Here is an 8624-nt window from a genome sequence, read left to right on the forward strand (position 1 = left end):
TTAAAGTATTTGTTCTTTAGACTTAAGTTGTCCTGTTTTGAAGAACTTTTTTTTTTTTTTAAGTAGGCTCCACACCTACATGGAGCCCAAAAAGGGGCTTGAACTCATGACCCTGAGATCAAGACTTGAGCTGAGATCAAGAGTCAGACATTTAACCAACTGAGCCACCCAGGCACCCCTGAAGAACTTTTTTAATACCCATGATTCCTGGGGCTTCTACTCTGATCCAGCCCTGGAGTTAGTTTATATGTCAGAGGAGACACAATGTAACAATTTTAGTAAAGACAGATTCTAACTCAAAGTTGCCAAACATAACTCCAAAATATGGAAGGATCTTCAGTGAGTTGACAGTCCATTCTTGAGTCCCAATAACCCTGAGGCTTTCACTGTCTGTGGGAAGAAGTCCATTGCTTCTGAGAAATGGACATCTACTACTCCACAGTGAGAGGGTCTGAGCTTTCACCTTTCTTTTCAGCATGTTGAAGGCAAAGGAGAGGGTCTGGGCTACCTCAGTAGCCAGGCAGACACTGGCAAAGTTCTAGAGGAGAGAGAACCGATCTCAGGGTAAAGTCCTAATTTTCTCTTGGTTCGTGAAAACTAGAAGGGAGACAGCAGAGAAGGAAATAGAACTTAAAACAGTAAAGGAAACCCCTTGATAAAGGGCCAGGAACCCTTCCTATTGATAAATAGTAGAAAAAACACAGAGGATACCCTTGTAAGGTTGTTCCAGCACATTCTGCACAATTAGCCTGGATTTGATGAGGTCTGTAGGAGATATCACAATGGTGAAAATCATGTCTGTCAGACTCCCAGCCATGATGGAGCACCACTGGGAAATATGGCCCAGGTCATCTGTGAAGAGCACTTCCTTCCAGTTTCCCAGGCCAGAAACATGGAAGTCCAAAAAATTATAATTTCACAGCTCACACCTAATCTGTTAGAAAAACATTTGTTTGCCTTCAAAATATATGCAGAATATGATCTCTTTTCCCACCATGTCTCCTTCCATCTTGTTCTGAGCTGCTATTGTCTATCACTTAAATCATAGTCTTGAACTCAGAATTCTTCCTACTTCCACTCTTGCTCTGCTAAGTCTGTTGTCAGCACAGCACATTTCTCTGCTTAAAACCCTGCAGTGATACCATTTTGCTTCGAGAAAAAGACCCAGTTCTTACAATGATTTGACCTTCTATTGCCCCTTTGGCCTCTCTGTTACTTCCATACTTGCTCCCTTGGCTCCAGCCATACCGGCTTCCTTGCAATTTCTTGACAACATCAGGCAGGGTTTCCCTGCTTAAAATATGTGTGCTTGCCCAATAGCTTCATCTACTTTTGGCATTATTCTAATCTCTCCTCAATGAGGTCTTCCTTATGCCTGTTTAATACGAATTTTCCTATTAGCATGCCTGATATCTTTTTCTTTTTGGATTTTCCTTTTTTTTTTTCTTTTAGAGAAGTGGTGGGGAGGGGCAGAGGGAGAGAGAGAGAATATTAAGCAGGCTCCATGTCTCTTACTGTTTCTGTATAATGTCTCTGTTCCTTTCTGGTCTATGTTACTTCTGGGCTCTCTCTTCACTCAAAGGATCCCCTTTAATATTTCTTGAAGGGCTGGTTTAGTGATCACAAATTCTTTTAGTTTCTCTTTGTCTTGGAAGCTCTTTATCTCTCCTTCTATTTGGAATGACAGCCTTGCTGGATAAAGTATTCTTGGCTGCACAGTTTTTCATTTAGCACCCTGAATATATCATGACAATCCTTTTTGGCCTGCCAGGTCTCTGTGGATAGGTCTGCTGCCAGCCTATTATGTTTCTACCCCATGTAGGTTAAGGAACTCTTGTCCTGAGCTGGTTTCAGGATTTTTGCTTTTTCTCTGAAATTTGCAAGCTGCACTATCATATATCAAGGTGTTGACTAGTTTTGTTGATTTTGAGAGGGCTTCTCTGTGCCTCCTGGACTTGAATGCCTGTTTCCATTCCCAGATTAGGGATGTTCTCATATATAATTTGTTCCAAAATACCCTCTGCTTCTCTCTTTCTTTCCTCTTCTTCCGGGACCCCAATTATTCTAATATTCTTTTGCTTTATGGTATCACTCATCTCTCAAATTCTTCCCTGGTGATCCAGTAGTTGTTTATCTCTCTTTTTCTCAGTTTCTTTATTCTGCATCATTTTGTCTTCTATATCACCGATTCTCTCTTCTGCTTCATTTATCCTAGCAATTAGAGTCTCCATTTTTGATTGCATCTCATTAATAGCCTTTTTGATTTTGACCTGATTAGATTTTAGTTCTTTTATTTCTCCAGAAAGGGATATTCTAGTGTCTTCTATGCTTTTTTCAAGCCCAGCTAGTATCTTTATAATCATTTTATGAACTCTACTTCCAACATCCTACTTATGTCCATATGGATCTCGTTCCTGGCTGTCAGTACTGCCTCTTGTTCTCTTTTCTGGGGTCTGGAGTTCATCCATCTTGTCATTCTGTCCAGGGAAGAATAGATGAATGAGAGAACAAAATATTAAAATAGCACAACGACCCCAGAGAAATATACACTGAAATAATCAGAAGAGACAGAAACTGGGAAAAAAAAGAGAGAGAGAGAGAGAGAATATGATGAAATAGTTGAACAGAACAAAGCAATACACTAGATCCTGGGTGTATTTTGGTCTGTTTGTTAAAAGAAACTAGATCCCAAAATTGTCAAGAAAGAAAAACTTACATATATACAAAAATAAAATTAAATAGGATGAAAGGATAAAATGTACCTCTAAAAATGAAAATTAAAAAAGACTTAAAAAAAGCATTGAAAAAACAAGAAATTTGTTGAGTGAGGGAGGTAGAGGCTCTGAGCTTTGACCTTTCACCAGAGCATACCCTTGTAAGGTTGTTCCAGCACATTCTGCACAATTAGCCTGGATTTGTTGAGGAAAAAAAATAAATTGAAAGACTAAAGAATCATGTGAAAAAAACACAAATTCTATATACTATTTTCCCCTAGCGCTGGACCTCAGCAGTTCTGTGTGATCCATAAACTTGATGTTAGGTGGATGTTCCTGCTGGTTTTCTGGGGAGATGCCTGTTATGCTGATTCTCTGGTGTCTTTATCTGGGGTGGAATTGCACCCCCCCTGGCCAGGGGGCTGGGCTCAGTTTAAGTGGTGCCAGATTGCTCTATGTGGCTTTTGTTCCCTGAAGGCTTTCACCACTGTTTTAGAGGATGAGAATGAAAATGATGGCAACCTGATCCCCAGCCCTGGAGATGAAAGTTTATGCTCCCATTCTTCAGTGAGCCCTCAGAAAAAAGCAGTCAATCACTCTGGTCTCCCTGATTTCAGTACGTACTCTGTGTTCACCTAGCTTGTGACTAGGAGTTTCTATCCCAGGCACATGACCCCATTTCCAGTCTCCAAATATTACAAACACCTGCAGCGGCACCAGTGTTGGTACTCCCAGGGGAAGGAGGGGGTTCTCTCCACAGTTCTGCCACTAGCTGAGCCCCTGCAAGGAGATTGGTCACCAGACTGTGCAGTTTACGGCAACACAGAGCAGGGTTCATTGTTTGCAACTGGCTTCTCTGCTCCACTGCCTGGAAACTGCTGCACTAAGACACTCCTGTTCTTTTTGTGACCCTGGGGATGCTGAGACCGCATTGTCCCCCCTCAGATTCCACTCTGCTTCTCATCCTGAGTGTCTTTCAGGCAAACTTCTAAAAGTTCTAGTTTTGTGCTCTGTTGCTTATACCATTTTTCCAGTACCTGGCTTACTGAGGTTCCCACCCCCTGTGTTTTATCTTCCCGTAGATCGCCATGGATTCATGTCTCCACATCTCCTATCTTGCAAAAACTCGTTGCTCTTCCATTCGTAGAATTGTAACAGTTCTTTTTTTTTAGATTTCTGGGTGATTTTTGCAGATGTTCAGAATGATTTGCTAGCTAGCTAGCTGATTTCCAGGGATCAGATGAAGTTAGGGCCTCCTACTCCTCCACAATCTTAATTCTCTCCGCCCCCCCCCCCCCCCCCCGTCTGCATCTTTAAAGAAGTGGTCAGAGTAGTCTTCATGGAGGACACCACATTTGAATAAATACTTGAGGAAGGGGAGTGAGTCAGCCATGTGGATATACACTGCAGAAATGTGTTGGAGGGTTTGAGGCCAGTGAGATGGGAACACATAGAGTATTAGATGAGGTCAGAGAGGGGGTGGTGGGTCCAGATCAGGTAGAGTCTATTAGGTTGCATTAAATGACTTCATTTTTGATGAGAACAAAGTAGAGCACCATTGGAGAGCTTTGATCAGAGGAGAGATAAGACTTGATTAACCTATTTTGTCTGACATTAGTATTGCTACCCTAGTTTTCTTTTGCCTCTATTTGCATGGTAAATGTTTTTCCATCCCTTCACTTTCAATCTGCATTGAAAGGTCTGAACTGACTCCATAAAATGAGTCCAGCAATCCAAGAAGAGGATATTACAATTGTAATTACCTCTGCAACAAATATGGGTGCACCTAAATACATAAAACAACTATTAACAGACATAAAGGAAGAAATTGACAGTAATACAATAACAGCAGGGAATTCTAACACCCCACTTACATCAATGGACAGATCATCCAGACATAAAATCAATAAGGAAACAGTGGCTTTGAATGACACATTTGACCAAATGGACCTAACAGATATATTCAAAGCATTACATCCCAATGCAGCAGAAGACACATTCTTTTCAGGTGCATAGGAAACATTCTCCAGAATAGATCACATGTTAGGCTACCAATAGGCCTTAATAAATTCAAAAAGATTGAAACCATATTATACATCTTTTTTGACCAGAATGGTATGAAACTAGAATTACCCACAAGAAGAAATGTAGAAAGTACACAAATACATGGGGGAAAATAACCTGCTCCTAAACAATGAATAGGTCAACCCAAAGATCCAAGAGTAAATCAAGAAATACATGGAGACAGATGAAAATGATAAGGGGTTAGTATCCAAAAGATATAAAGGACATATATAACTCACCAAAGACAAATAATCTCATTTAAAAATAGAGGACCTGAATAAACATTTTTCCAAAGAAGACATACAAATAGGTCAACACATCAAAAGATGGTCAACATCATTCATCAGAGAAATACAAATGAAAGCCACAGTGAGATATCACCTCACACCTGTCAGAATGGCTAAAATTAAAAAGACAAGAAATAGCAAGTGTTGGCAAGGATGTGGAGTAAAAGAAACCCTTGGGCACTGCTGGTGAGAATGCAAACTGGTGCATCCACTGTGGAAAGCATTATGGAAGTTCCTCAAAAAATAAATAAAAAAAAAGAATTATCATATGATTCAGTAATTCCACTACTGGGTATTTACCCAAAGAAAACAAAAACACTAATTTGAAGAGATATATACAGCCCTCTGTTTATTGCAGTATTATTTACATTTGCCAAACTATGGAAGCAACTCAAGCATTCAATGATAGGTGAATGGATAAAGAAGATGTGGTACACACACACACACACACACACAATAGAATATTACTCAGCTTTAAAAAGAATGAAATCTTACCATTTGCAACAACATGGAAGGACTTGGTGTAATGCTAAGTGAAATAAGTCAGACAGAAAAAGACAAATATCATACAATTTCACTACTCATGTGGAATTTAAGAAAAAATAAATAAATGAACAAAGAAAAAAGGAGACAAACAAGAAACCCAGACTCTTTTCTTTTAAGATTTAATTTATTTATTTGTCAGACACACACAGAGAGAGAGAGAGCACAAGCAGGGGGAGCACCAGGCAGAGGGAGAAGCAGACTCCCCACTGAGCAAGGAACCCTATGTGGGACTCAGTCCCAGGACCCTGGGATCATGAGCTGAGCCAAAGGCAGACACAACCAACTGAGTCACCCAGGTGTCCCAAAACCCAGATTCTTGAATACAGAGAATAAACTGGTGGTTGCCAGAGGGGAGGTGGGCAATGGGTGAAACAGGTGAAGGGTTTGAGAGTACACCAGTCATGGCAAGCACTGAGTAATGTATACAATTGTTCAAGAAAAGAAAAGGTGCATTTTATTGTATATAAACAATAACAAGTTCATTTAAAAATAAAAAAAAGTACAGTAAAAAAAAAGAAGAAGATAGTAGGGAGGGAAAAATGAAAGGGGGGAAATCAGAGGGGGAGATGAACTATGAGAGCCTATGGACTCTGAGAAACAAACTGAGGGTTCTAGAGGGGAGGGGGGTGGGGGGATGGGTTAGCCTAGTGATGGGTATTAAAGATGGCACGTATTGAATGGAGCACTGGGTGTTATATGCAAACAATGAATCATGGAACACTACATCAAAAACTAATGATGCAATGTATGGTGATTAACATAACATAATAAAATAAAAAAAATGTAAAAGCATTTTCATTTCCACTTTCTCTTATTTCCTTACTGACTTAATGACTTCAAAATATTTTAGAACTTATAGAAATTTTAATTAGTAGTTTTCATTGTAATAATGTATATCTTATTAGTATCATTAAGATGGATAGTAATTATTATATCTACAGGGGCATCTGGGTGGCTCAGTCATTAGGCGTCTGCCTTCGGCTCAGTTCATGATCCCAGGGTCCTGGGATCAAGCCCCGCATGGAGCCCCGCATTGGGCTCCATGCTCGGCAGGAAACCTGCTTCTCCCTCTTGTATTCCCTCTTTCGCTGTTTCTCTCTCTTTCAAAAATAAATAAATAAAACAAATAAAAAAATCTTTAAAAAATTATTATATATACAGTAACATTTTCTAGGATAGGAAACTGGGAGAAGTTAAGAAACTTGCCTGAAGTCACAGAGACATAAATCATGAAGCTAGAATTGAGTATTGTCATCTGTGTTGAAATGCTTACATGGGCTAAGAGGTTTGAGTGCCTTTAAAAAAGATTGGACCTGCATGTAGCACCAGGTGTTGTGTGAAAACAATGGATCGTGGATCACCACATCAAAAACTAATGCTGTATTTTATGGTGACTAACATAACATAATAAAAAAAAGAGATTGGACATAAAGAGCAGAGCCTTTGGGAACTTTTAGTAGTCTATACCTCAGAGTGACTTTAAAGGTGCCCTTTTTCCTTAGAATAGGGAAATGAGTGGAGGCAGTTGGTAACCAAAGTGAGCGGGGACCCTTTGGGAGACTAGGAGGGGAGAAGGGCTCTGAGGACAGAATCTGCCTGTTGACAGCCTTGTCCAGGAGTCCTTGGCACCATGATTAGCTGTGATTCAGCATTGACTGAGCTAAGTAGTTTATAGAGCATATCCTTTGGGATTGGCTGGGAAGGGCAGAGTCCTTACCCCTCCCAAGACTGGGTATTTGTGAACTTCTCTGAAATCTCTATAAATATCTGATGGAGGAAGAAGAAATGTTTCATCCATGTGCTCTGCCAGGGAATTATTCTGGGGAAATACAGCTGGCTTTAGAGATCTTTCTGTCGCAGAATAGTGGGGATATTTCCTTTTTATTCTAGAATGTTCTAAGAGTAGAAGTAAGAAACTTTCTGCTGATATTACAAACCTTTTTGAAGAGTCTAACTGAAGCCTTCTAGGAAAGACTGGCTATCTGTGGAGTGTCTTCTCTCCCCATAGATCCTGCAATGGAAAGCCGAGTAGATGTATTTGAAGTAGTTTACATGTGGCAAACACACTGTACATGATTCATCTTCAAAATAAATCAGAATTGCAAGAGCAAAAATTATGAGCTCTCTATTGGACCTCATCTCTTTCTGTATAAGAAATAAGGTAAGTTTTCAAGCCCAACGAAAGTATGTCCTTTTTTTTGCCTTCCATTCAGGACTGGATTTTCAGGCAGTTGCCATTATATAGTTCTGTCTCCTAAGAAGCATGAAGTTCCAGAAACATATTTCTCGCAGTGATGAGAAGATTCTGTTGTGTCACGGTTCCAGGGTTTCACTGGCCTCTACTTGATGCAACCCTGTCTCAGGTCAATTCTTTTGAAAGGGGGGTACATTGGAGGGGGCAGAGTATAGTCTCCTCTACTGGCGGATTTCTTTTTTTGCAAGGCTTAAGGTCAAGAGAAGGATAGGAACGTATACTGACCAAATGCATTCAGAATTCATTGGTACTGTTGATACCAGGATTCTATGATACTATGATATTGACTGTTGTATATGAATGATGGTAACGTTGGCTGCCCAATCCCACTGTGACAGAAGAATTATACTCTCTTACTAGTGTTGGAGTAAGGAGAGGAAGAATGAGAGGCAAACTCTAGTTAAGTCCTAGGAGGAGGGACTCTTTAGTCCTAGCAAGGTTCTTTGCCCAGCCTTGCATCGTGGGTTTATATTTAAATATAAATATAAATACTGGTCTCTTTTTGTGACACATCCTGGATTTTCATCCATTTGATAGTCGGGACATGTACTGGGCATGCCAATGGTTTTCTTCCTTACCTGTTTATGGTTCTGGTTTTATAGGGGCTCCACTATTATGGTTGGAGTCTGATGATTTGCATGGCAGTGGAGGCTGGAGTGTTTAAGAGGGAGAAATTGCCATAGAGCACGAAAGCTACAGATCTGGTACTAGTTTCTTTTTGACTGCTCTCTTCTAAACTGCCTGCCAGGCCAGCCTGAA

General features: G+C 40.2%; 1 pseudogene; it reads right to left on the minus strand.

Annotated features, from left to right (window-relative positions):
• Window positions 1-1246, minus strand: LOC116638632 (annotated as a pseudogene).
• Between the last annotated feature and the right edge of the window lie 7378 nt (window positions 1247-8624).

The sequence above is a fragment of the Phoca vitulina genome, unplaced genomic scaffold, assembly GCF_004348235.1.
Source record: "Phoca vitulina isolate PV1807 unplaced genomic scaffold, GSC_HSeal_1.0 scaffold16, whole genome shotgun sequence".
NCBI classification, from domain to species: Eukaryota; Metazoa; Chordata; class Mammalia; order Carnivora; family Phocidae; genus Phoca; species Phoca vitulina.